This window comes from Bos taurus, chromosome 21, assembly GCF_002263795.3.
Source record: "Bos taurus isolate L1 Dominette 01449 registration number 42190680 breed Hereford chromosome 21, ARS-UCD2.0, whole genome shotgun sequence".
NCBI lineage: Eukaryota > Metazoa > Chordata > Mammalia > Artiodactyla > Bovidae > Bos > Bos taurus.
The window spans coordinates 17132899-17160190 of NC_037348.1; the positions used below are offsets into that span (position 1 = coordinate 17132899).

Here is a 27292-nt window from a genome sequence, read left to right on the forward strand (position 1 = left end):
TAAGCACTCCAATATTCTTGCCTGGGAAATCCCATGGAGAGAGGAGCCTGGTGGGCGATAGTTCATGGGGTCACAAACAGCTGGACACAGATGAGTGATCAAGTACATAGCACGCATGGAAGAGCACACGGGCGAATTCTCAGAGTGAACTGCTCCCAATAAGAATGGCTTAGTTTGCTTATATGGGGGCAGTCTTCTGTGTTTGTCTCTAGCCAGTAATCTTGCTTGGGCCCATATTTGGCCTGACTCAGGGTCCTTCCTGGTGGCACACGCATCTCTCAACCAAGATGGATTACAGCGTGAAGGTTTCTGGGGGGCTTGGCAGGACATATGAAAAAAAATATGGTCACTTTGTTTTTCACCCAATCAGGGCGGATGCTCCTGTTGCTATTTTGTCTCAAAGTGTCCACAGGAGACTGGATGCAGTGGCTCAGCCTGGTGCCCAACTATCTCCTACATCAGTCTCATGTATCTTTAGAGTTTTCTCTCTTAAACATGTGCTAACATGTCAGCTGTTGTTCATCTCAAGATGGGCAGGTGTTGAGAGGACCCAGAAATGAATGATGTTCATCTTCTTTTGGGCATCATTGACTTGGAAGTGACAACCACTGAGCTGAGTCCCGAGGAGAAAAGACCCATGGGGGCTGTCTTTACAGGTGTGTCAAGTGGGCATTTGCACAGATGCCATGCTTAGAAGGGCCTCAAACTTTGTTTAATGCTCTTCAGTCTCCAACTTGAAAATCCTAAGAAAAAAGTTCTGAAAGGGGCTTTGAGTTTTCTCTAAGTTTATTTGAGTTTATTTATTTGACCGTGTTGGGTCTTCATTGCATCTTGCAGGGTCTTCGTTGCATTTTGTTGTGGTGCTCGTGCTCAGTGGTTGTGGCATGTGGGCTCAGTTGTCCCATGCGATGTGCGATTTTAGTTACCTGACCAGGGACCAAACCCACGTCCCTGGCATTGGAATCCAGATTCTTAATGACTGGACCAGCAGGGGAGTTCCTGTATTTTCACTGTGCAATGGACCCTCATGTTGAGCAGCTGGTCCTAGGCCTAATCTAAGTTCCTATAGCTGAAAAATGAAAAGGCTAGTGTACAAATGAGGTAAGTGGGGCTCAGGGAAGTTAAATATCACAGTCAATGGTGGTGCCTGATTTTCTTTTTCTGACTCCTGGGTGCATATGCACAATAAATGCGCTAACACAGTCATCAGAACTGGTGTTCAACATCACCATTCAGGCTCCACTCTGATCCAGAACTTCCTCTTTCCCCTATTCTATGTCCTCACACTATTGGAAGCTAGTTTAGTTGTTAAAGCAACTCACACTAAATTGACCGCAGGTAAATGCATTATCCTCTTCCTGCTCACAGTGAATTTTATTTTCTTCTCCTCACCCAATGTAAACATTTTCATGGAGGATGTTTCAGGCACTGTGGCAGGAAGGAAAGAAGGAAGGAAGATTCATAACCCTCCAGACCCTTAAGATCCCAGCACAGAGCTGAGATTGCATGACCTGAGCCTCAGTGCTGGATTCATAGTCCCTGATGGGTTGCAGAAACAATTTGTTCAGCAGCTTTCAATATATACATGAGCACAGGTCTTTACTGTAAAGAGCAGAATATGAACATCACCTACCCTCCAAAACACAATACCATGCCTGTAAATCAGAAATAAAACAACTTCCTTTGAACTGCAGTGTGTCACATTGTTTTAGGATAAGAAAATAGCCAATGAGCCAGTAGCTCTGGACTCTTCCTGCCTGCAGGCTTCAATTGTCTTATCTGCTTCCTCCCTGCCTGGGTCACCAGCTTCAGCCTGCACTTGTATTTAAATGTGATGTGACTGGTTTCAGATTCAGCGGCTGCCTCTCATCCCTCATAATGAGGTTTTGGGTACTAGAAGACTTTCTTTCCACTGAGCAGGATTATCACTTCAGTCTTATTTTAGAAGTTCAAGAAATGAGAGCATGGGGGCCCAGGGAGAAAACACTTCCCCCCACTGGAGACTGGTTCCCTGATAGTCTGACCTAAAGTCCTAGGCCAGGGGCTTGTTGAGAACAATTTATTGGTTACTTTTAATTCTTTCTTGACTCTGGGCTCCAGAGAGTCTTTCCTGGAAGGATTCATTTGCTTTGATTTATTTTTCTAAAGCATTTTTTTAAAAGATATTTTCCTGGAAACATTTAGCCTTACTTTCCTGATAAATATAGTTTTGGTTCAGTGAAAGTGAAAAGCGAAGTGAAGTAGCTCAGTTGTGTCCGACTCTTTGTGACCCCATGGACTGTAGCCTACCAGGTTCCTTCTTCCATGGGATTCTCCAGGCAAGAATACTGGAGTGGGCTGCCATTTCCTTCTCCAGAGGATATTCCTGACCCAGGGATCAAACTGGGGTCTCCCTCATTACAGGCAGATGCTTTAACCTCTGAGCCACCAGGGGTTCAGTAGTAGCCAGATTTAGGAGACATAAGTTCATTCCCTGGGTCAAGAAGATCTCCTGGAGAAGGAAATGGCAACCCACTCCAGTATTATTGTCTGAGAAATCCTATGGACAGAGGAACCTGGTGGGCTATAGTCCGTGGGGTCACAAGGAGTCAGACGCGACTTAGTGACTGAACAACAAGTAGCCAGATTTGCCTGGTATATGTTTTATCTCTCTCCTGAGAATTGAGGGTGAGTGACTTCTCACAATGGTCCCAAGAGAGAAGGCTCATTTTAGACCTGGAGATCTAAGCCTCAGAGCCAAAATGCTGGCAGGTCCCCGAGAGCAGAGTCACTGTCCACCCTTTCAGTGCGATAGTGAACAGGGAAGTTCTCCGAGAAATTCTCGTTTAGGCCGTGTGGAAGAGACTGACTTGAAAAGAAATGGAGAATAAAAGGGAGCTGTTACAAAAAGGATAAATGATTCATTCTAGCATCAGAGACTCTCAGTGGATAAGCCGTAGAGGAATTAGGCAGTCTGGGTCTTCTTAACTGGTAGGATTCCAGAGGTCAAATGAACCCTGGATGTTTGGGACGTGTAGAGCAGAGAGCCAGTGAAGAGTGAACAGAGTCTAAGAGGGTGGGATAAAGGCTCTGACAGGTTGAAATAGAAGGCATTGGATGAGCTGGTCTGGAGGTAGGTTTGGTAGGCAAGCTCTATCCCAGACATGGATTTGGGTGCTTTCTGAGACTACTCTCCATTGGTTAGTGATTTTCTGGCATAATTACACTTAGCCTAGTTAAATCCTTCTACATGTTGTGTGTTAGCAGATATTCCAAGAGTTGAGAAATCATATTTTCTTTAGTTTGTGTATGGTAAGTCCCCTACATATGAATGAGTTCCATTCTAAGAGCGTGTTCATAAGTCCAACAAAGTTAGCCTAGGTACCCAACTAACACAGTCATCTGTATAGTACCGTGAAAGTGAAAGTGTTGGTCGCTCAGTCGCTCTTTGTGACCCCCATGGACTATAGCCACCAGGCTCCTCTGTCCATGGGATTCCCCAGGCAAGAATACTGGAGTGGGTTGCCATTTCGTACTTCAGAGGATCTTCCTGACCCAAGGATTGAATCCAGATCTCCTGCATCTCCTGCATTGGCAGGCAAATTCTTTACCATTTGAACCACCAGGAAAGTCCAAAAATACTAGAGTGAATAGCCATTCTCTTCTCCAGGGATCTTCTCAAACTCAGATCTCCTGCATTGCAGACAGATTCTTTACAGTCTGAGCCACCAGCCCAGATAGTACTGCACTATAATACATTAAAAATACTGTACAAATAATACATAAAATACAAACATAAAAAATTAACATTTTTAATCTTACAGTACAGAACCTTGAAAAGTACACGGGTACCAGCTACATAAGCATTACTTTTTTGCTTCCAGACATCCTGGGCTTGAAATAAAGATACTGTACTACTCTTCTCCAGGAGCCTCCCAGGCGGCACCAGTGGTAAAGAACCTGCCTGCCAATGAGGAGACGTAAGAGACACGGGTTCTAGACTTGGGTTGCCAGATCCCCTGGAGGAGAGCATGACAACCGCCTCCAGGATTCTTGCCTGGAGAATCGAATGGGCAGAGGAGCCTGGCACTCGAAGGTCTACAGGGTCGCAAAGAGTCAGACACGACTGCAGGGACTTGGCACAGCACTGCGGTACTGTTCTCTGTACAGGACGGCATAGTAAAGTTCACAGAAACACAGCACTTGTAGAGGAGGCACGGCGGGTGACAATGTACGCCAGACACCTGGACTAACTTATGTGATTGACATGTGAACCCACGCTCGCATCTTTTCAAAGTTTGCAACTTGAGTTCATATGTAGGGGACTTGACTGTTCTCTTCAGGAGTGGTGTGTGTTTGTGTGTGTGCATATGTGTGCTTTTGGATTGGAACTGAGAGAAGATACTGCATTTAAGAAAACTAGAGAACAATTCAGAAGGTTAAAAAAAAAAGTCTCGGGAGAGGGGAGTATTGTTTCCTCAAACCCCATTGAAAGTGGATGAAGAACCAGGAAGGGCAGGTGGTCTGCCTTTTCGAGGGCTCAGCCACTCCTCTGCCTGGCTTCCTACTCTTGCGGAAGGGCTGTCATTATCTCCCTTTTGCAGATGGCCAAGTTAAGCCTCACTAAGGGTATACAGCCAGCCTGAAGCCCCATGTTAAGAGGTTTCTCAGAGAGGAGACCCCAGGTCTCTACCCCACAGTTCCAGAATATCCCCCTCTTTAGGGTCTGCCCTCACTGAGAAATTTCCCAGAAATGCACACAATCCAAACACACTGCTTGTTGAAGACCATCGTCATTCTGTCAGCTTTTCTATTTTCTCCACATTTCCCCCATCCCCTCACATTATTTTTTTTTCTTTTTTAAAGATTTTTATGATGTGGACCATTTTAAAAAATCTTTACTGAATCTGTTACGACATTGCTTCTGATTTATGTTTTGCTTTTTGGCCTGTGAGGCGTGTGGGATCTTGGTTCCCTCATCAGAGACTGAACCTGCGCCCCCTCTGCAGTGATAACTCGGAGTCTTAACCACTGGACCGCCAGGGAAGTCCCTCACGTTTTCAATGACCATTTCAGTCCAGGGAAAGTTGAGTTCCTTTTTAGTTTGGGGTCACATCTCTGTGATGGAAGCTTCATGTTTTTCTCAGGAACTTTCTTGCTGATTCTTTTCCCCTTTGGACATCTCTCCATCCACGCCCCCGAGCCGCATTGGCTTGACTATCCTTAAGAAGAACCTTAGGGGGGAACAAGTCTGTGAGAATTTTCCAAGGCAGAATGACATTCTCTTGTTAGAAGCTGTCCTTCTCCAAGCGAACAGTGACTGCCTGACTCACGGACTGGTGAGAAGCCGAGAAACAGAGGTGAATGGAAGGTGGCAGATCTGCTATTTCTGCCCTTGGGGACACCTCTACCTGGCATTTATTATAACCTGAAAGAGCAGAGTCTACCCTTCTGTGTCTGGAGGTGAGGTAATCTCACAGGTCTGCCATAGCCTCTGATGGCTCACACACTGTTCTTTCCAGGGGGCCTGAGGTACAGAACAAGAGACTGTGTTTGCTGCTGTTAAAGAATACCTTTCTCTTGTTCTTTCCCTTAAAAATATTCGTACAAGAGCAATGTTCTATTCAGCCTGCTATTATGCTAAAAGCTTTTTCTTGGAAGACAATAGCTGTTCTCAGGAAAAAAAAGATTTACACGGGGTCCCCAGGGTGTAATGAGCTACCACACAGCACCTGCCTCGGGTTGGGAGTTGTCACTTGTAAGTGGTTTTAAATTAGAATGGAGTGGAAAAATACACAGTTACAGAATTCCCCTTTTGGCTTCTTTGCAAATCATTTTCCACCCTCTCTGGCCTTTGTCTCTTCCTGAGACACCTGATCAGGTATGAAGAACAGAACTTTCCAATGAGGAGAGTGTGAAGTGACAGTAACGGTCCAAGGAAAACAGAAACCTGAAGTGGAAACCTCTCCCTCTTGGAAATTTCTGTTTCGGTTTTGTCCCCCACCCCTCCTGGAGGCACGTGGGGCTGAGTACTGCTAAGGGATCACTGAATTTTAGAACTTCAGCATCTGTAGACCGTGGAGTCCAGATTCCTCCATTGCTAGTGAGGGATTGGAGGTCAGATGCATGAACTGATCTGTGTTCGTCTCCCACCTGGTTGATGGCAGATGGGGTCTGAAACTTCGGACCTCTCGTCTCCTGATTAAATTAAGTGCTTTTCTTTCTCTCCTTTTTTTTTTTTTTTTTTTTTGGGTAATGCATTGCTGTTGACAAGTTATTAGGACTAAAAAATGAGCTACAAGAGTATGAAAAACTTCTCTGTATGGAAGTTTTTAATAAAAACAAGTTAGAACTACTGAATTGTAACCTTTTCTTGTCTTACAGTATACATCTTTTCAGGCAACCAGGGCTAGGAACCATGGTAGACAGTAGGAAGATAGAGATGAATAGCACGTGATTCTAGTCTTTGAGACACTCTTGATAAGCATTCTGTTTGTGTGTATGTGTGTGACTTATGCAAACAAGTCATTATGATACAGAAGTTATACAAGAACAAAGTTCAGTGGAAGCACTGAAGAGAGAGCCTTTTTCTTCTTGGAATCAAAGGAGGGCTGGTACCTAGGAGGGACAGCTTTGAAAATCCCATGTGTGTGACGATCCTTTATTGACACACCATTGCTTTTAAAGAAATCTCAGTGGACAATCCCAAAACTATTTAAAGAACTGTTTAAATCTTTCTTGAGAAGACATGAAAAGGGGAATATATAAAATGCATGCAAACCATCGTAAATTCATCTTTTTTCATCTTTCTTACTGTTACCAATCTACACAGACAAATAGAGGTTCACAATAATCCCACCGTTTTTCAACACAAACCTTTTAAATTATGACATTTAGATCAGTTAAGTATCTCCTTTCTACTTCCCATTTTGGCCCAGTCACTCTAAGAAAAGGAAGATGAAGAATTCTTTCTCCTTCCAAGGCTGGTTGGAGGCAGTGGGAAAAACTACAAAATCTTACAGTTGAATAGTTTTGCTTATTATACCCAATCATGTAGTTTACTCTTACAGAGTTTTTACATAATATATCATTTTGTCCTTATAGTTCCTTTGTTCTATAATGATAAAACTGAGATTCAGTATCAATGCCATTGGATCTGTGTCTTGAACTCAGACTATGGCATGCAGTGACGTGGAGGTGTGTCTTTCCAAGCAGGAAAATAGCTTTTGTAGAGACACGGAGGCCTGGAAATAATCGCTGTGAACATCTCAGGGTGCCAGAACTACAAGATGGTGGATTGAGTATGGGATCAGAAAATAAGGTGGGAAAGATAAATTGGGCTGAGTTTAAAAATATACCTTATTTTTCATATTAGTTTCTCCTGAAGGCAATGATGAACTAATAGGATGCTGTTAAAAGCAGAGAAATGACAAGATCAGATCTGTTTTGGAGGAAGATCTTGTGGCAGTAATGTAGGGGATGGAGGAGGAAACGGCAACGTACTCCAGTATCCTTGCCTGGAAAATTCCATGGACAGAGGACCCTGGAGGGCTGCAGTCCCTGGGTCGCAAAGAGGCAGACCCAACTGAGCAGACACAATGCAGGGGAAGTCTGGAGTGCGAACATGGTGACATGACACCCAGCACCGAGAAGCTCATAAGCATTTAGACCCAGATTCAGACTCACTGGGGTCCTGGTCTCGACTCTGCCATTTGCTAGCTTCACGAGCTTGGAAAATATGTTTTGACACTTCATGCCGAGGTTTCTCCACTTATAAATTGCGGGTGACAGCAGTACCTTCTTCACGGGGCAATCTGAAGCTTGTGAAAGGACTTAGAGCACGGGACGCAGTATTTAAGAAAAATATCAACTGTTAGTCTTCTACCTGGTTGATGAGATTCCCTACTGCTGCTAAGTCACTTCAGTCGTGTCCGACTCTGTGCGACCCCATAGACGGCAGCCCACCAGACTTCCCCGTCTCTGGGATTCTCCAGGCAAGAACACTGGAGTGGGTTGCCATTTCCTTCTCTAATGCATGAAAGCGAAAAGTGAAAGTGAAGTCGTTCAGTCGTGCCCGACTCTTAGCGACCCCATGGACTGCAGCCTACCAGGCTCCTCCGTCCATGGGATTTTCCAGGCAAGAGTACTGGAGTGGGGTGCCATTCCCTCCCAGGGAAGATAAGTCTATGGAAATGGGAGGGGAGGCTCTGAATTTAGGAGATATGTCTAAGTTAGGAGTGAGAGGTCTTGGTGATTAACAGAGAATAGGGATAAAGAAGAAGGAGTTGAACTATTTCTCCTTTGGGTGATGGGTGAACAGTTTAATACCAATAGAACAATACTTGAGAGAGTGAGACTGTTGTGAAGAGGCCTGCAAATTATATAACTCAGGTTAAACATGATTATAAAGCCAATGTACTATAAGATATAATCTATTTAAGAGGGAAATAAAACAAAGTTTGCGTTACCTGAATAATTTTCTAAATTAGCAAGGATACTATAAGTTGACTCTATGTGGTTACTGAAGCAGAAGCATGTAATATATTTCATCAGAAAATGAAAGTGAAGTTGAAAGTGAAGTTGCTCAGTCGTGTCCGACTCTTTGCAACCCCATGGACACCAGGCTCCTCCATCCGTGGGATTTTCTAGGCAAGAGTACTGGAGTCGGTTGCCATTTCCTTCTCTAGGGATTCTTCCCAATCCAGGGATCGAACCCAGGTCTCTCGCATTGTAGACAGACGCTTTACCATCTGAGCCACCAGGGAAGTCTATTATTTCATCAGAATCCATGCCAAAACTGTTATATCCTGTAAATATGTTCATAGGATTTAACAATTTATATCTTTTCAAGGTAATTAACTGTTTACAGAATGTTTATATATGATTAACTGTTCCTCACAATAGCTCTGTGAGGTAAAGAAAAAAAAAATTACATTTGTGGTTTCCATTTTTAGCTGATAAAATTGAGGCCCTAAAAAGTCATGTGGTTAGTAAGAGCTGGAGCTCAAATTTATCCCCAAATGCTCTAGCTCCATAACCCTAATTCCATATTCTAGGACCTTTCAGCTCTTCAGTCATGAGAGAAAATCCTTTATCGTTGAGGTGCAGTTCTCTGCATGTAAAAATACTTGTTTATACAGCAGGTAATACATTCTAGGCTTCTCCATTGTGCCTAGTACCTGTGTAGTCTGATTAACATTAATAACCCTTGTAATTAAAAAAAATCTATACTACAAGTCCTTTAATTAATAATTTGTTTATTTATTTTGTCTTTTTCTGTAAACTTTTTAAAAAACTTATTCTTAATTGAAGGATCATCGCTTTACAATATTGTTGGCTGTGAACATCTCAGGGATTGGCTTCTGCCATATGCCAGTAGGCATCAGCCATAGATATACCTATGTCCCCTCCCTCCTGAACCTCCCTCCCATCTCCCACCCCATCTCAACCCCCTAGGTTGTCCCAGAGACCTGGTTTGACTTCCCTGAGTCATACAGCAAATTCCCATTGGCTGTCTATTTGACATATGGTAGTGTATATGTTTCCATGCTACTCTCTCCATTCAAAAATAAGGAACGCTTCACGAATTTGCATGTCATCCTTGCGCAGGGGCCATGCTAATCTCTGTACTGTTTCAATTTTAGTGTATGTGCTGCTGAAGTGAGCACAACAATTTATTTTTATTTTTTGCCATTGATACCATGAAATTCCATGTTAGAATAGAATAGCCCTTGTAATTTTAGTAAAATCGAAATCTTTCTGCCTCCGCAAAACCCTTGTCGCCTGTATCTTACCCCTTAAACACTCCATACCCTTCAACCACACTCACCTTCTTTCTATTCCTTGAACACAGCAACCAAATTATCTTCCCCAGGCCTCTGGATTTGCTGTTCCCTCTGAGTGGAAAACTTTACCTCTGTAGCTTGGCAAGATTGATTTCCTCTGTGTCTTATATTATCCTTGCTCAGGTTGAGGAAACCTTCCTGGGTCACCATATGTAATGTTCTTTCGCTCAGAACCTCGTTATTACATGACCTTGTTCTATCTTCCTCACAGCCCCTATGACTGAACTCCATACGGACACAGATTACATGCTGTGTTTTTTCACTGTTGTATCTCTAGGGTCTAACAGTTCCTGCAGAAAGCCGGTGCACACTCAATATTTATTGAACAAATGCATGAAATTTTTGCATCTATTTTTCCTTCCACCCACAATGCAGGGACACCTCTTGAAAAGTTAACTTTTTCCTTAGGTGTTTCATGGGTTGCTCTCAGGTAGCCTCAACTGTACTCATAAAGTAGCTGTTGGATATAGTCACCCTTACGGGCCACTCCATTCTTCCCTGATGCCTGGGCTTGTTTTGTTAGTTGTCAGCTGTCCTCAAAGCTACTGAAAGGATTCTTGCTACTGCCATTGCTGGGTTTTCAGAGAGTTGCTTAATTCCGTGTAAAGTTGGGAGGAATTAGCACTCTCTAAAACTCCCCAAAACAATGCTGCTTGGCACCAAAGTGCCTTAAGTTTCCTCTGAAAGAAGCTCCTTCTTCATACACTGGACAGGGACAAATTGGCAACCCATGTCTGCATTATTCAGATGTTTTTCTTTCTCAAGAGTCCCTCACCTGAGACCTGAAAACTCATACTCCTTGCTTGTCTTCCAGCCTCAAATCCTAAGGCTTCCCTGCCTGCCAGCACATGTTCTCAAGGGTGGGTCATGACCAACCTTCCAGTTCCCCAAATAATCAAACTCAGTTTACGAGGCTGCAGTAACCAGGCACTCTGATTCATATATTTCATGGATGTCTCATAACATGACTGGCTTCCCAGGTGGTACTGGTGGGTGAAGAATCCACTGCCAATGCAGGAGACGCGAGAAACCGGGGTTCGATCCCCAGGTCAGGAAGATCCCTGGAGTAGGAAATGGCAACCCACTTCACTATTCTTGCCTGGAAAATTCTATGGACAGAAGAGCCTGATGGGTTACAGTCCATGCGGTTGCAAGGAGTTGGATGACTGAGCACACATGTGCAACATGACCATGAATTTGTTATTAAAATCCCTTATTTTAATAGAAAAGGACAATGTAGGTGATTATTTATGGATATTTATATATATATAGAAAAAGTATAAAACCATTCTGAAAAAAAAAATAACACCAGATTCAAAATAGTGATTCCATCTGAAGATGGTGGAGCATAAAGAGGAAAAAAAATGAATATTTATTGGGAGTTTGAATTTCTTAAAGGAAAAGAATTTTAAGGAAGATATGACAGAAAGTGTGAGCTTTTAAATCTGGATGGGCAGGCACATGAGTGTCTGTCCTATTGATTTTTGGATTTCCTACTATATTTGTATTTCATATTTAAAATTTAAATTGAAATTTAAAATGTTAACATGTCATCCTTAATCAAAAATTGATAAACTAGTATAAAATATTAAATTAACCACATATTTTTCATCTTATTATTCCCTAAGCAATTGCTTTTAACAGGTTCATGTTTTTCTTCAGTGCACACACACACACACACACACACATATACTCACACATAAACACATGAACTCATGCATACTGATTCCTGAAATTTAGACTTAATGAACTTAAATTAGCCTTTCTGACAATTCTGTCCTGTGAAAGTCCAAATCTCTTTCCCATGAATTCCAAGATTGACAGCCTCACTAAATTCTGTATTACCAATTATACTCCCACAAAAATGTAGGAGAATATTTTCCTCCAGGGCCCAACCAACAATGGATTTACCAGTCTTCTACATTTTCCTGTTAGTTAAAAAAATTAATCCCCTTCTCTCAAAATACCATTTCAGTGTTATTTCCATTTGAATCTCTTTGTGCATTACTCAAGTTATACATATTTTTAAATGTTATTTATGTGTCTTTCTTTTAAGTTACTCAATTTTAAGAGTCATCTGTCTATTGTTTTATTAGATGCTTTGTTTTTCCCTAAATGATGTAATAGGAGCTCTTTGTATATTAGAAATATTCTTCTTTGTTAAACATTGATTTATTTAGCAAATATTTATTAAGTATTGATCATTGTTTTAAGATAGGGCAACAAATGGTTGATGTTTTCTAGTGACTAGGGTCTGTCACTTCTTTTTAAATTTGTTAACATCTTTGCTTAGTTTTCATAGAGTCCAGTATAATAATTTTTTCCTTTATTCTTATGAAAGTAATGTGTTAGGGAAAAAATATGATTTTTAAAGATGATGGAAGTAAGGCCCAGTGAGTTAAAAGCGAGTGGTGCATGGTTGCGTAGCTATTAAGTATGAAGCCAGAAATTGGAAACTGGGTCTTTTATAATAACAAAAATTGCTTTATTTTAAATGCAACACTTATAAAAGAATTCATGTAACATAAAGGTCTAGGATGGAGAAGGCAATGGCACCCTACTCCAGTACTCTTGCCTGGAGAGTCCCATGGACAGAGGAGCCTGGTGGGCTGCAGTTCATGGGGTCACTAAGACTCAGACAGGACTGAGTGACTTCACTTTCACTTTTCACTTTCATGCATTGGAGAAGGAAATGGCAACCCACTCCAGTGTTCTTGCCTGGAGAATCCCAGGGACGGGGGAGCCTGGTGGGCTGCTGTCTATGGGGTTGCACAGAGTCGGACACGACTGAAGCGACTTAGAAGCAGCAGCAGCAGCAAAGATCTAGGTTAAGAACAATTAAATGGACACCCAGGGATATACTTCCCATTTTAAGAAATGGAGCATTACTCCATATTTTAACCCCTGTAATCCTTGCTCCTATGTGTGTGCTCAGCCATGTCTGACTCTGCGACCCACGGACTACAGCCCACCAGGCTCCTCTGTCCATGTGATTTTCTAGGCTGGAAACACTGGATTGAGGTGCCATTCCCTTCTCCAGGGGATCTTCTTGACCCAGGGACTGAATTTGCTTCTCCTTCATTGGCAGGTGAATTCTTTACTACTGTGACACCAGGGAAGCCCCTTGTTCCTATGACCCCACAGTTTCTTCATTTGAGTAACTGTCATCCTGGATTTGTGTGTTAAGTAGTCTCTTGCTCTTCTTTATCTTTATAAAAATCACATTTATATATCTCTAAACAACCTACTGTCAAGCCTGCTATTTGGGGCTTTAGGTAAATGGAAACATACTGTGTATGTAAATCTTGTGTTATAATGGGCTTATTTTGTTAATAACATTTGAGACTGAACCATATAACATGTTGGAATTGCATCTGAGCCATTCATTTTCACTACTGTATAATACTCCCAGGTATCAATTTAGGTCTATTCATCCATTTTACTGTTGATGGCTAATTGAAATATTTACAATTTTGTTTTGTTTGCTATTACATACAGAAGGAATGGAAAGTTGCTCAGTCGTGTCTGACTCTTTGCGACCCCATAGACTGTAGCCTACCAGGCTCCTCCATCCATGGGATTTTCCAGGCAAGAGTACTGGAGTGGGGTGCCATTTCCTTCGCCAGAGGATCTGCCCGACCCAGGGATTGAACCCGGGTCTCCCGCATTGTAGGCAGACACTTTACCGTCTGAGCCACCAGGGAAGCCCTTTACATACAGAATATGTATACAAATAAAGAGCCTGTTGATGAGGGTGAAAGAGGAGAGTGAAAAATCTGGTTAAAACTAACTATTAAATAAACCAAGATCATGGCATCCAATCTTACCTCTTCCTGACAAATAGAAGGGGAAATAGTGAAAGCAGTGACAGATTTCATTTTCTTGGGCCCCCAAATCACTGTGGACAGTGACAGCAGCCATGGAATTAAAAGACGCTTGCTCCTTGGAAGGTTAGCTATGACAAATTGCCTGTAAATTGCTTCAGGCCTGTCTAACTCTTTGTGCCCCTATGGATTTAGCCCACCAGGTTCCTCTGTCCATGGGATTCTCCAGGCAAGAATACTGGAATAGGTTGCCATGCCCTCCTCCATGGGATCTTCCTGACCTGGGGATCAAACCCATGTCTCCTGTGGCTCCTGCATTGCAGACAGATTTTTACTGCTGAGCGACTGGGAAATCCATGATAAATCTAGGCAGCATATGAAATTTAAAAAGCAGAGACATCACTTTGCTGACAAATGTCTGAAGTGTCAAAGCTATGGTTTTTCCAGTAGTCACATACAGATGTGAGAGTTGGATCGTAAAGAAGGCTGAGAGCCAAAGAATTGATGCTTTCAAATTATGGTGGTGGAGAAGACTCTTGAGAGTCCCTTGGACAGCAAGGAGATCAAACCAGTCAATCCTAAAGGAAATCAACCCTGGATATTCACTGGAAGGACTGATGCTGAAGCTGAAGTTCCAATACTTTGGCCACCTGATGTGAAGAGCCAGTTCATTGGAAAAGACCCTGATGCTGGGAAAGGTTGAGGGCAAGAGGAGAAGGGGATGACAGAGAATGAGATGGTTGGATGGCATCACCAATTCAATGGATATGAATTTGAGCAAACTCTGGGAGATATTGAAGGACAAGGAAGCCTGGCATGCTGCAGTTCATGGGATTGCACAGAGTTGGACACAACTTAGTGACTGAACAACAATAGCAACAATTTAGTGTTTTGTTTCTGGTTGCCCTCAAGATTTTCTCACTAACTTTGGTTTTCAGCAGTTTGACTATCATCTATATAGGTGAGATATATGTAGATATGCTTGTAACATTTATTCTGCTTAGAATTCTGTGAGCTTCTTGCATTAAGGATTGATTCCTTAATTTCTCTTTCTAATTTTTCATTGTTAGTATATAGAAATGCAAGTGATTCCTGTGTATTGATTTTGTATCCTACAACTTTGCTAAATTCACTGATTAGCTCTAGTAATTTTCTGATACTGTCTTTATGGTTTTCTATGTACGGTATCATGTCATCTGCAAACAGTGAGAGCTTTACTTCTTTTTCTATCTGGATTCCTTTTTCTTCTCTGATAGCTATGACTCCCAGAACTATGTTGAATAATAGTGGCGAAAGTGGACACCCTTGTCTTATTCCTGATCTTTCAGTTTTTCACCACTGAGAATAATGTTTGCTGTAGGCTTATCATATACGGCCTTTACTATGTTGAGGTAGGTTCCTTCTATGTCTATTTTATAGAGTTTTAATCATAAATAGGTACTGAATTTTGTCAAAGGCTTTTTCTGCATCTATTGAGATGATCATATGGTTTTTATCTTTCAGTTTGTTAATATGGTGTATCACATTGATTGATTTGCATATATTGAAGAATACTTGCATCCCTGGAATAAACCCAACTTGATCATGGTGTATAAGCTTTTTGATGTGTTGCTGAATTCTGTTTGCTAAAATTTTGTTGTTCATCAGTGATATTGGCCTGTATTTTTCTTTTTGTGTGTTGTCTTTGTATGGTTTTGGTATCAGGGTGATGGTGGCCTTGTAGAATGAATTTGGAATTGTTCCTTCCTCTGGAATTTTTTGAAAGAGTTTTAGAAGTATAGGCATTAGGTCTTCTCTAAATGCTTGATAGAATTCTCCTGAGTAGCCATCTGGTCCTGGGCTTTTGATTTTTGGGAGATTTTTGATCACAGTTTCAATTTCAGTGCTTGTAATTGGGTTGTTCATAATTTCTATTTCTTCCTGGTTCAGTCTCGGAAGATTGAGCTTTTCTAAGAATCTGTCTATTTCTTCCAGGTTATATATTTTATTGCCAAATAATTGTTCATAATAGTCTCTTATAATCCTTTGTGTTTCTGCATTGTCTGTTGTAACCTCTCCTTTTTCATTTCTAATTTTGTTGATTTGATTCTTCTTTTTTTCTTGATGAGTCTGGCTAAGGGTTTGCCAATTTTATTTATCTTCTCAAAGAACCAGCTTTTAGTTTTATTAATCTTTACTTTGATTAGTAAATGAATCTTTGATTTCTTTTTCATTTATTTCTGCTCAGATGTTTATGATTTTTTTCCTTCTACTAATTTTGTTTTTTTTTTGTTGTTGTTCTTCTTTTTCCAGTACACCACTGCTTTAGGTCTAAAGTTAGGTTGTCTATTTGACGTTTTTCTTGTTTCTTGAGATAGGATTGTATTGCCATAATCTTCCCTCTTAGAACTGCTTTTGTTGTATCCCATAGGTTTTGAGTTGTTGTGTTCTCATTCTCATTTGTTTCTAGAAATTTTTTGATTTCCCTTTTGATTTCTTCAGTAACCTGTTGGTTATTTAGAAACGTGTTGTTTAATCTCCATATGTTTGTGTTTCTTACAGCTTTTTTCTTCTAATTGGTATCTAGTCCCAGAGCGTTCTAGTTGGAGAAGATGCTTGGTATGATTTCACTTTTCTTGAATTGACTGAGGTTTGATTTGTGACCCAAGATGTGGTCTATTCTGGAGAATGTCCCATGTGTGCTTGAAAAGAAGGTGTATTCTTCTGCATTTAGGTGGGATATACTGAAGATATCAATGAGATTCATCTCATCTAATGTATCATTTAAGCTTTGTGTTTCCTTATTCATTTTCTGTTTTGATGATCTGTCCATTGGTGTGAGTGGGGTGTTAAAGTCTCCTACTATTATTGTGTTACTGTCAATTTCTCCTTTTATGTCTGTTAGTGTTTTCTTATGTATTGAGGTGCTCCTATGTTGGATGCATAGATATTTACAATTGTTATGTCTTCCTCTTGGATTGATCCCTTGATCATTATGTAGTGTCCTTCCTTATCTCTTGTAATCTTCTTTATTTTAAGGTCAATTTTGTCTGATATGAGGATTGCTGCTCTAGCTTTCTTTTGCTTCCTATTTGCATGGAATATATTTTTCCATTCTCTCACTTTCAGTTTATACGTGTCTTGAGGTCTGAAGTGGGTTTCTTGTAGACAGCATATATATGGGTCTTGTTGAGCATTTAATCCATTTACATGTAAAGTAATTATTGATATATATGTTCCTATTACCATTTTCTAATTGTTTGGGGTTGATTTTGTAGATCTTTTTTCTTCTGTTGTATTTCTTGACTATAGAAGTCTGTTTAACATTTGTTGTAAAGCTGGTTTGGTGGTACTGAATTCTCTTAACTTTTGCTTGTCTGAAAAGTTTTTTATTTCTCCATCAATTTTGAATGAAATACTTGCTGGGTACAGTAATCTTGGTTGTAGATTTTTCCCTTTCAGTACTTTAAATATATCCTGGTATTCCCTTCCAGCCTTCAGAGTTTCTGCTGAAAGATCAGCTGTTAAATGAATGAGGTTTCCCTTGTATGTTACTTGTTGCTTCTCCCTTGCTGCTTTTAATATTCTTTCTTTGTTTAGTCTTTACAGTTTGATTAGTATGTGTGTTGGCATGTTTCTGCTTGGGTTTATCCTATATGGGACTCTTTGTGCCTCTTGGACTTTATTGACTATTTCCTTTTTCATGTTGGGGAAATTTTCAACTATAATCTCTTCAAAAATTTTCTCATACCCTTTCTTCTTCTCTTCTTCTTCTGGGACCCGTATAATTCAAATGTTGGTATATCTAATATGGTCCCAAAGGTCTCTGAGGCTGTCCTCAGCTCTTTTCATTCTTTTTACTTTATTTTGCTCTTCAGAAGTAATTTCCACCATTTTGTCTTCCAGCTCACTGATTTGTTCTTCTGCTTCAGATATTCTGCTCTTGATTCCTTCTAGAGTATTTTTAATTTCAGTAATTGTGTTGTTTGTATGCTTATTCTTTACTTCTTCTAGGTCTTTGTTAAGTGACTCTTTCATTTTCTCCATTTTGTTTTCAAGGTTTTTGATCGTCTTTACTATCATTATTCTGAATTCTTTTCCAGGTAATTTTCCTATTTCCTCTTCATTTATTTGGACTTCTGTGTTTCTAGTTTCTTCCTTTATTTGTGCAGTATTTCTCTGCTTTTTAATTTTTTTTTAAAAGTTATTGTGTTTGAAGTCTCTTTTTTCCCCAGGCTTCAAGGAAAGTTGAAATCTTTCCTTGAAGAAGGTTGAATTCTTTCTTCCTTTTTGTTTCAGCCCTCCTAAGGTTGGTCCAGTGGTTTGTGTGAGCTTTGCATAGAGTGAGATTTGTGCTGAGTTTTTGTTTGTTTATTTGTTTCCTTTGTTTTTTTCTTACTCAGTACAAGGCTGAGTGAGGTGGTAATCCTGTCTGCTGATGATTGGGCTTGTATTTTTGTTTTGTTTGTTGTTTAGGTGAGATGTCCTGCACAGGGTGCTTGTGGTTGGGTGATGCTGGGTCTTGTATTCAAGTGGGTTCCTTTGTGTGAGTTCTCACTGTTTGATACTCCTTAGGGTTGGTTCTCTGGTAATCTAGGGTCTCGGGCTCAGGGTTTGATCTCTGGTCAGGAACAAATATTTCACAAGTGGTTTGTTATGGCATTAAGGGAGAGTAAAACAAATATCCAAAAACGAGAAACCAAAGATGAACCCCAGAAAAATGGCAGTTACAAATCAGACAAATAATAATTAAAATAATGGAATATACACATATACATATACACCCATGAGCAAAGTGAAAACAGTCCAACAAAAATAAAGTACAGTAGATTGATCTGGCAAACAAAGGAGATCAAAAATTTTATTTACTGGTTAAGAACAAAACTAACTTAAGCACAAACTGGAAAACAAAACTAAAGGAAGGTGTCAACTGGGGAATAAAGCAATGAAAACAAAACTAACAAATAAATTGAGAGGAAAGGAAAGAAAGAAAGAATAGATATGCAAAGTTGAATAGAGGTAGATGAAAAAGATTTATATATATTAAAGATTAACTGCAAGGGGAAACAGTAGGAAAGGCAAATGAAGGTATAAATGTAGAAAAAATATAATAGGTTTTAAAAATTAAAATTATAAAAAAAAGGAAAGAGAAAAAAAATGGAAGAAAGAAAAAAGGGGAAGAAAGGATAACTCCACAGAACTGCAAAAGCCCAATATAGAGGCAGAGGTTTATTGCAACAATAGGAAGTGTGACTGAATATATACATATACACTCATAAGCAAAATCAAAGCAATCCAACAAAATTTAAGTACAATAGATTGACCTGGCAAACAAAGGAAATGAAATTATATCTCCAGAATAACACTAATTAAAGCACAAACTGGAAAAAAAAACTAAAGCAAGGTGCCAATTGGGGAAATAAAGCAATGAAAATAAAACTAACAAATTTGCTGAGAGGAAAGGAGAGAAAGAAAAGAAATATAGATTGCAAAGTTAAATAGAGGTAGCTAAAGAAGATTTGTATACATTAAAGATTAACTGCAAGGGGAAAAGGACAGTAGGAAAAGCAAACAAAGGAATACATGTAGAAAAAATAATAATAATAGGTTTAAAAAATTAAAATTAAAAAAAAGAGAAAAGGCAAAAAGAGGAAAACTCTGCAGAACAGCAAAAGCCTAATGTAGAGGCAGAGGTTTATGACAACAATAAAAAATGTGACTGAGGAAAAAGAAAAAAAAAAGTTCAAAAGCTTAATTGGATTTCTTAGTGTCAATAAAATTGACAACGACAACAGAGGAGGGCAAAAGGAAAACAAAAAGAAAGAAAAATCCAAAGGAATCTAAAGAACAAGTCAAAAAATAAGAACAATAAATGTTTTTCTTGAGTCTCTGCTGTCAGCATCGTTTCCCTCGCTGGGAGTCACAGTCCGCCTCACCTCTCTAGGATGCCCTCCAACACTGTGCTGATCTCTGGACCTGCTGTGGGGGCAGCTCAGATTCTAATCTGGTCCTACTCCTGTGCGTTCTTGCCTCCAATGTCCACAGCTATCAGAGCTAGTGTGTTTACTTTTGTGGGAGCTCTCAGTGATCTTTTATATATTCCATAGACACAGAGTCTGCCTAATTGATCGTGTGGATTTAATCTGCATCTGTACAGCTGGTGGGAAGGGTTTGAATCTTCTTCCTTAGCCACACTGCCCCTGGGTTTCAATTGTGGTTTAATTTCCACCTCTACATGTGGGTCGTCCACTGGGGTTTGCTCCTGAGGCTGCCCTGGAGGGCTTGGGGTTGCCCCTGTGAGGGCCAGGTGTGGAAGTGGTACAGCTGCTTGGGTCACAGGGGTTCTGGCAGCACCAGGTACTCTGGGGGGTTGGCGGCTAGGGTAGCAGGAAATAGAGTGCTCTAGAAGGGTATGGCAACCAGTACTAGCCAATACGCTCCAGTATTCTTGCCTGGAGACACCCCTGAGAGAGAAGCCTGGTAGGCCACAGTCTACAGGGTGGCAAAGAGTCGGACAGGACTGAAGTGACCCTGCACACATAAACACAAGACTATTTTCTTGCCTGTGGCAGCTCTGCCCCAGTGAGAGTTGAGCATGAAGGTGGCACAGCTGCTTGGCTTGTGGGGACGCTGGCAGTGCCAAGTGTGCAGGGACACAGACTGCCTCTGTAGCAGGAGTTATGGCCCTAACAGAGTCTTTTTTTGAGCCTTTGTAGCTGGTGATCAGAAGGCCTCTTTGGCCAGTCTTTCTTCGTAGCTCCGCCTGTTCAGGCACCAAGAGGGACCCCTGGGTGGGGTCCTACTCTGTAGTTCAGTGCGTCAGGTGCATTTGACGGGCCAGCCTCTCTGTTGTTCAGCTGCTGATGCTGGCTTGTGGGGAGAGAGAGGCTATGGTGGTGGTTCCATGCTCTTTGCGTGACTCAGCAGTATCACCTTGCTTCCATGGCTGCCTGGCTTTCCTTCACAGGCATTTCCCACCACAATCTCCTCCCTCAAATCCCCTCGATCTGTCTCTGTGCGGTCAACAGCAGCCCTCACATTGAGATTGCTCCACAATCCCTAAACTCCAGCTCCGAGCCACTGCACCTTCCAGGAGACCTGTGTTCCTGCCCGGCATATATATGGCTGTGGCAAGTACTGTCTGATTCTCACTCCATTTAGGCGGCCACAGATCAGCTGTTTCACTCTCAGCCTTAAATGTTTCTCCTCTGACTCAGACAATTGTCCCGATATGGGGATTGGACCCCTGCTTCAGTTCCCTGACCTGCCGAGGGCAGGTCCAGTCCTACTAACACTCCTGTTTTTCTCCCTAGTCCCTTGGTCCTACTGAGTTTTGCGTGGTTCTATATATTCTTCAACACTGGTCAGGGACTCCTGTCTGCTCTCAGCTGGTGTCTGCATGCACTTCTGTGTCTGAAGGTGTATTCCTGATGTATCCATGGAGAGAGTTGTACTCCATGTCCACTTCCTCCTCTGCCGTCTTGTTCTCCCACCATCAGCTTTTAATAGCATGTTTGCAATACAGAGAGCCTATGTCTCCATGCCCATTTCCTCCAGCTGGAGCAAACAACTTTTCATTTCCTTCTACCCCCAAAACATGATATATTAGCCTGGGTCCTGAGACTGAAAGAGTTTGGTTCTCCTCTCACAGCAGTTTAAGTTTTACTTTGTATGATAGGGCTCGAAGAAGGAGGTGCTGTTTTTTGGCCTGTTTATCAGCAGCTCGTGAGCATCTTGCTCATATCTCAAATTTCTGTTTCATTTCTTTAAACATAGTTTTTTATATTATATTGTTATTTTATATTGTTTTCCACAGATCGACTATCTCCTGGAGGCCTTAGTTCCTACAGAAGAACTCAAAGATATTGTTATGTATATTCCTTGAGGAGGAACAACAGTTCAGTTCAGTTCAGCCTCTCAGTCGTGTCTGACTCTTTGCGACCCCATGGACTGCAGCACGCCAGGCCTCCCCATCCATCACCAACTCCTGGAGTTTACTCAAACTCATGTCCATTGAGTTGGTGATGCCATCCAACCATCTCTTCCTCTGTCGTCCCCTTCTCTTGCCTTCAATCTTTCCCAGCATCAGGTTCTTTTCCTGCTTTAATTGATGCACTATAGTTTTCTGATTGTTCCTCTTGTTTCTGCCTTCTGTACTTCCCTGATTAGCAACTGTTTGCATCTGCTCTTTGGAACTCTGAGAAGGTCTAGGAGACTGAAGCCTTTATCTTGCAAATAGGAAAATTGAAAGGCTTTTGTGTCCAGGGCTTTCAGGGATTTCTTAAAATTTTACCTCTTCTACAAGCAGCCTTTCTTCCTCTCTTATATGCCACCAAAGCAGAAAAATTTGTTACTCCTTGTTGGGATATAACACTTTTTGCCCTCTTTGGAATTCAGTGCATTCAACTGCTTTATGATATTAACCTCTGATAGATTCAAGGAAAGTTATGATGGATATGAAATCATGCAACTCACATTGGGGCTTTAACCCATGATCTGTTCATTGAGAACAAACATCTGGTCTCAGGACTTAATGAAGCTCACGTTCTTGATGTCTCATTGCAGAAAGGATTTAATGAGAGACAAAGTCATAGGTGAGAACTGGATTTATTTAGAAAGAAATACACTCCACAGAGTGTGGCCTATCTCAGAAGGTAAGAGAGGACCTTGAAATATGATATGGTGAGTTTTTATTGGCTGGGTAATTTCATAGGCTAATAAGGCAGAGGATTGTTCCAACTATCTTGGGTCAGGCATAGAGATTTCTAGAAATTGGGCCACCCTCACTTTTTGATCTTTGGTGCTTGGCTTCAAAACTGTTATGGTACTTGTGGGTGTGTCATTTAGCTTATGCTAATGTATTACAAGCTCAGTGAGGTTCAAAGAAGTCAGATCTGCTATCTTGAACCTAGTGAGTTCTAATAAGTTTTTCTTTTCTCCTGTGTCCGTGGTCTCAGAGTCAGACATGAGCTAACACAGCACAGCCACATGGCTATGTCATTCTTTTAAAAAATGCCCTGTCTGCTTCCTGTCTTGGATAGAGTATTATTCAGCTTTTTTTTTTTCTCCATTAGGATGAGAGAAACATTGTCCAGTGGCTTTCTACATGTTTTCTTCAAGAAAGCTATAAAAAGTATTTAGTCTATTATTCTTCTCTTAATGGGAATTCTCACCCCTTCAAATTCCATTAATATCCTTTTCTCTATTGACTTTTTAGTTTCAATTATTAGATTTTTAACTTCTAGAAATTTATTCCATCCTTATCCACACCAGCATTTTGCTTTTAGAATCTCATTCCTTGTTCATATCTTAAATTTCTCTTTCATTTCTTTCAACATTATGGTTTTTTTTTTATGTTGTTATTTTATATTGTTTCCCATCAATCTAGTATCTTGTGTCTCTGCAAGTCTGGTACTCCTTCTTGTCTCTGCTGCCTCTCACTCATGGGGCCTTGTTCCCTGGTGTGTTTCATAATTGTTGACACCAAATCACTCATTTTTCTTGGAATTTTACCTCCTGGAGGTCTTTGAGGTCAAAATTGAGGCTGCTTTACTTAAGAAAGCATTTGTATTTGCTTTTGCTAGTTATCTGAGGACGCTAACAAATTCAGATAACTGTATTACCTTTCTTAAATTTGGGGACCACAGATGGATCATGAATTCAAATGAATGTGAAAATTTTCTTATAGTTAGAGACTCCTAGGGAAATTTTGAAATAAGCTTTTCTTGCTCTGCCTTTTTGTGAATCAAGAGTGAAGACTCTTGGCGGGGGGGCGGGGGGGTGTCTCAGTTTTATGCAAGAATCTCTATTTGATGCCCCACCAAGGATAAGCCACATGCTTCACTTTCCTGCATCTCCTGCAGCTTTCAAAGCGAGAACTCGTGGTCTCCAAGGCTCGGTAGAAATCCTTGGGTGAAAAGTATGCTTTGATGCTTGCTTACCTTTTAAGACTTCTTTGGTCTCACTTTGTTTTTGGCATCTACAGATTTCTTTATTTAAGATCAGCTCAGCAATGCATTGAAAATGATTTTGGAGAAAGAGAGTATATTTAGTATGATGGTTGTTTCATTTGGGGGATTGTTCAGAATATTTAGTCTATTATTCTGTTGGAAATGGAGGTTTTCACTCCTTGATCTTTCCACTTTACATGCTGCTTCTTTCCATTAGAAAGAAAAAATGAAACTATTTTTTGTTTACTATAATGGATAATATGAATTTGAAAGTCTGTTTGTGAATCTGAAATAGTATATCTGCTCTTCTATATTTAGATTTGACGTTAGTCCTGCTGAAAGAATATTCCTTCTTTTATGGTTCTTGAAATACCCTTTTTTTTTTCTCTCCTAGCAGAAAGTAAGGATTTTAATGGAGAAATAATTTGAAAATTTTAAATTAAGAATCCAACTAAGGACCAGGTTTGCTCCAGTGCCTTTTGCTTCTTTTCTTTGACATCATGAATATTATCAGAAGAGTGGCTTTTGTTTGGCTTTGTTCTTTGCCTTTAAGACGACTTGTTCACCTAGAGGTACCTCCTCTTTCTGATTTCAGTCACCCATACCAACACCATCATCACCACCAGAAATCTCCAAAAGACAAGTTATTTATTCCATCCCATCTGTCTGCTCTGTGAAGCTAACTTGCGTTAGTTGCTCAGTTACGTCTGACTCTTTGCGACCCCATGGACTGTAGCCCATCCATGGAATTCTCCAGGCGAGAATACTGGGGAGTGTGTAGCCATTCCCTCCCACCCTACAACAAAACATACATGGTCACTTTGCAAGTCTGACTTACAAAATGCTGAGACTGTGTTGTAATGCTCTTTCTCTTTTCTTAAAAATAAGGATTGAATTTAATGGAATAACACTGATGTGAACGATATTACATTATCCAATTTGTTTGTGGTGGTTTCCTACTCCCATTCTGCAAACCAAGTTGGAGGGAAAAAAGTAGTTTGGTCACACAGGCTTTTGTAAACAAGAATCTCTAGAGGCCATAGCAGGGATATCACTACACTGATTCCAGTCGCAGGAGAAGATTCAGGAACACAGACTATGGGCTGAGTCACTGGGCATATTAACTGCCTGAAATGTGATCACTGAAATTTATGTCCAAAGCCACCTTGGTAATGATCTCCTGATGGAGTTCTGACCTTAAGCTGGTATGTGCGGTGCTGCCTTTCCGAAGCAACAGATGAGTGCGGTAGGAGCTTCCATTCCACAACTCAGAAGCAATTGGTGATGCCCCAGTGTTCTCTGTGCGCCCTCCCTGTAGCTGATTTTCTGTGGCTCATTGAATGTGGAGCCCAGGTGCAGCTGTGGGTTTTGACATCCCAGAATTTTATAGGGCAAGGGCACCCTCAACATGTACTGATGTGCATCTGGGTTGGAAGTGGCTATTCATGAAACTGACAGAGTAAAACCCTAATTAGAAAGACCCGCAGGCGCCCTGTACCCTGGGATGCTTTAACAGAGCTGTCACTGTCTCCCCTCAGGCAGGATCATCCGGCTAGAACACTGAGCAAAAAACATTTTGTTCAATGTTCACCATAAATAACTCCCATCATTAGCAACGTGACAAGTGAAAAGGCGACCTGCATGTCAAGAGACAAAGGTTTTTGTATGGTGGTTGTAAGGGGTGATTCTGAAAACTTTTAGCTGCTGGGAAGTAGATTTTACCTTCTGAGAGATGCTACTAGAAACTAGGGAAGTCAAACAGGGTAAGCCTCTCTGATCTTCAGCAGAATGAAGTTTAATTTGAGGTTTTGGAAACACTGTAGGCTGGCAAAGGGCTGCGGTGGAGGGACTTGACTTCGAATCCTGATTCATGTCAGTATTTTGTAGGACTTTTTCATTTCTTTGAAGCTGTATTTCTTGGTCTTTGCGATGGAGGGTTGTAAGCAACTCTTTGTTTAGGCTTAAAATGTAGCCCTGTTAATTAAGATTCTGAATTCTTTGGAAAAAAAAAAAAAAGCAAACCTATATACCTTATTGCAGTCTAATACACTTGTGCAAATAACCTTTATTCATACAGTTGAAAAGATACATTGTCAGATCATATGGTAGTTTCTCAAGCTGTTATGGAAAGCAAGAGTCCTTATCTTAATTTCTTCTCAGTCAATAACAATTCCTAATTCAGAAGGAAGAGGAGAAAAGCAGAAATGGTACTCCTTTGAAGGAAGCTGTGATGTAATGATTTGGTGGGCAACTTACATACTTTAATTAAGCACTCTGATTGAATCAATATGTACCCAACAGTTCAGCCTGGCAATCAGCTTAATCTCATTAAATGTTGTTCAGGCCCCAATAATTGATTAATAATACATTATCATTTATGAATTATTGACTTCAAGTTATTATAATTGCACCTGCTTTGTTCACTGCATCTGCTGCCCACATGTTAATTATGAAATGCTCAAGCACTTTTCTTGGAATAACTTTAGAGATAAAGCTGATGGGGTTTTTAATGAAGTAAGATTATCTTTGGTTCAGAGCTGGCTTTTCTCAACCCTGTGTTGTTTAATAAAAGGGAGCAGACATTTGCCTTTTTAAAGCCTGGCTCTAAGAATTAAAGACGGAGTTGGCAGACCCCATGCTCAAGTTGGACGGTAAGCCCTTCTGAATGAGGTAGATGATGTCAGCCTCCTAAGCCAGTGGATTCTACTTACTGAGAAAGAGCTTGCCTTACTCAGTAGGGAGTGGGTTTCATCTGGAAGAGATGGGTGCTTCCTTCATCAGTGGTCTGGGAGGAAAGAGAGGGCCTCAGAGAGGAAAATGGAATTGGCAATGTGAAGGACTATCCTTAGACTGTGGGAGAAGAAGAACTCCTTGGAACTTCTAACATCAAGGAAATGTATTACCTTGTCAATTACCAGTTGACATTGGGGGCAACCTTCTGTTTCAACTGAGATCATACTGTAAAAGTTATTCCCCCAAAAGACATCTATTACATGCCACTGAGAGAGACAGACCTTGGATATAGAGACATCATTTCTGTTCTGGAGTTTACTGATTCTGTCTTTGAGGGTTGGATTTGCCTAAGGTTATTTGGGGATTCTAGAGGAAAGATTAGACCTTTCCTGGCTAGAGATAGGAAAGTGTTAGTTGCTCAGTCGTGTCCAACTCTTTGTGACTCCGTGGGCTCTAGCCCACAAAGCTCCTCTGTGGATTTCTCCAGGCGAGAATATTGAAGTGGGCTGCTATGCCCTTCTCCAAGGGATAGGAAGCATGGGAGCTGTTTGGGAAAATGCCCTTTAGAAGAGCCTTAGACTGAAGAAGAGGAGTGATCCCACTTAAACCAGGTTTAACCAGATTAGTCCTTTGCGTCCTATTTCTCCCTACTTCTAGCTACATTCTCTCTCTCTCTTTTTCTCTCTCTCTCTCTTTTTTTTTTTTTAGGGTGAACTGGTTAGCAAAATCCTGCTTCAGAGCCCCAGTCTGGCCTCAGCTTGCCAGATGAATAGAGACAGGAGTTGAGAATGCACCCACACTTGAGGCTGAACATAAAAGGAGAGGACAAGGTTAACCTGGTTATGGCTGCAGAATGCGCTTATGTTTGATGCTCAAGGGGAAAGTAAAATTGTGGGACATGGGGAGTCCCAATTTTGCAAAGTCCCATGGCCCTTCCTATGCCGTGAGTCTCTATCTATGGCCTTCCTTGAAGGACCTGGGC

At 40.9% G+C, this 27292-nt stretch overlaps 1 protein-coding gene and 1 non-coding gene across 2 annotated transcripts in view; one reads left to right on the forward strand and one right to left on the reverse strand.

Annotated features, from left to right (window-relative positions):
* Positions 1-27292, forward strand: part of AGBL1 (AGBL carboxypeptidase 1) — a 939272-nt gene that overhangs the window by 218563 nt on the left and 693417 nt on the right. The window lies entirely within an intron of this gene.
* On the reverse strand, positions 9544-9647 carry LOC112443365 (U6 spliceosomal RNA). The gene has a single exon (XR_003031697.1). It is a non-coding gene; the product is annotated as a U6 spliceosomal RNA (small nuclear RNA).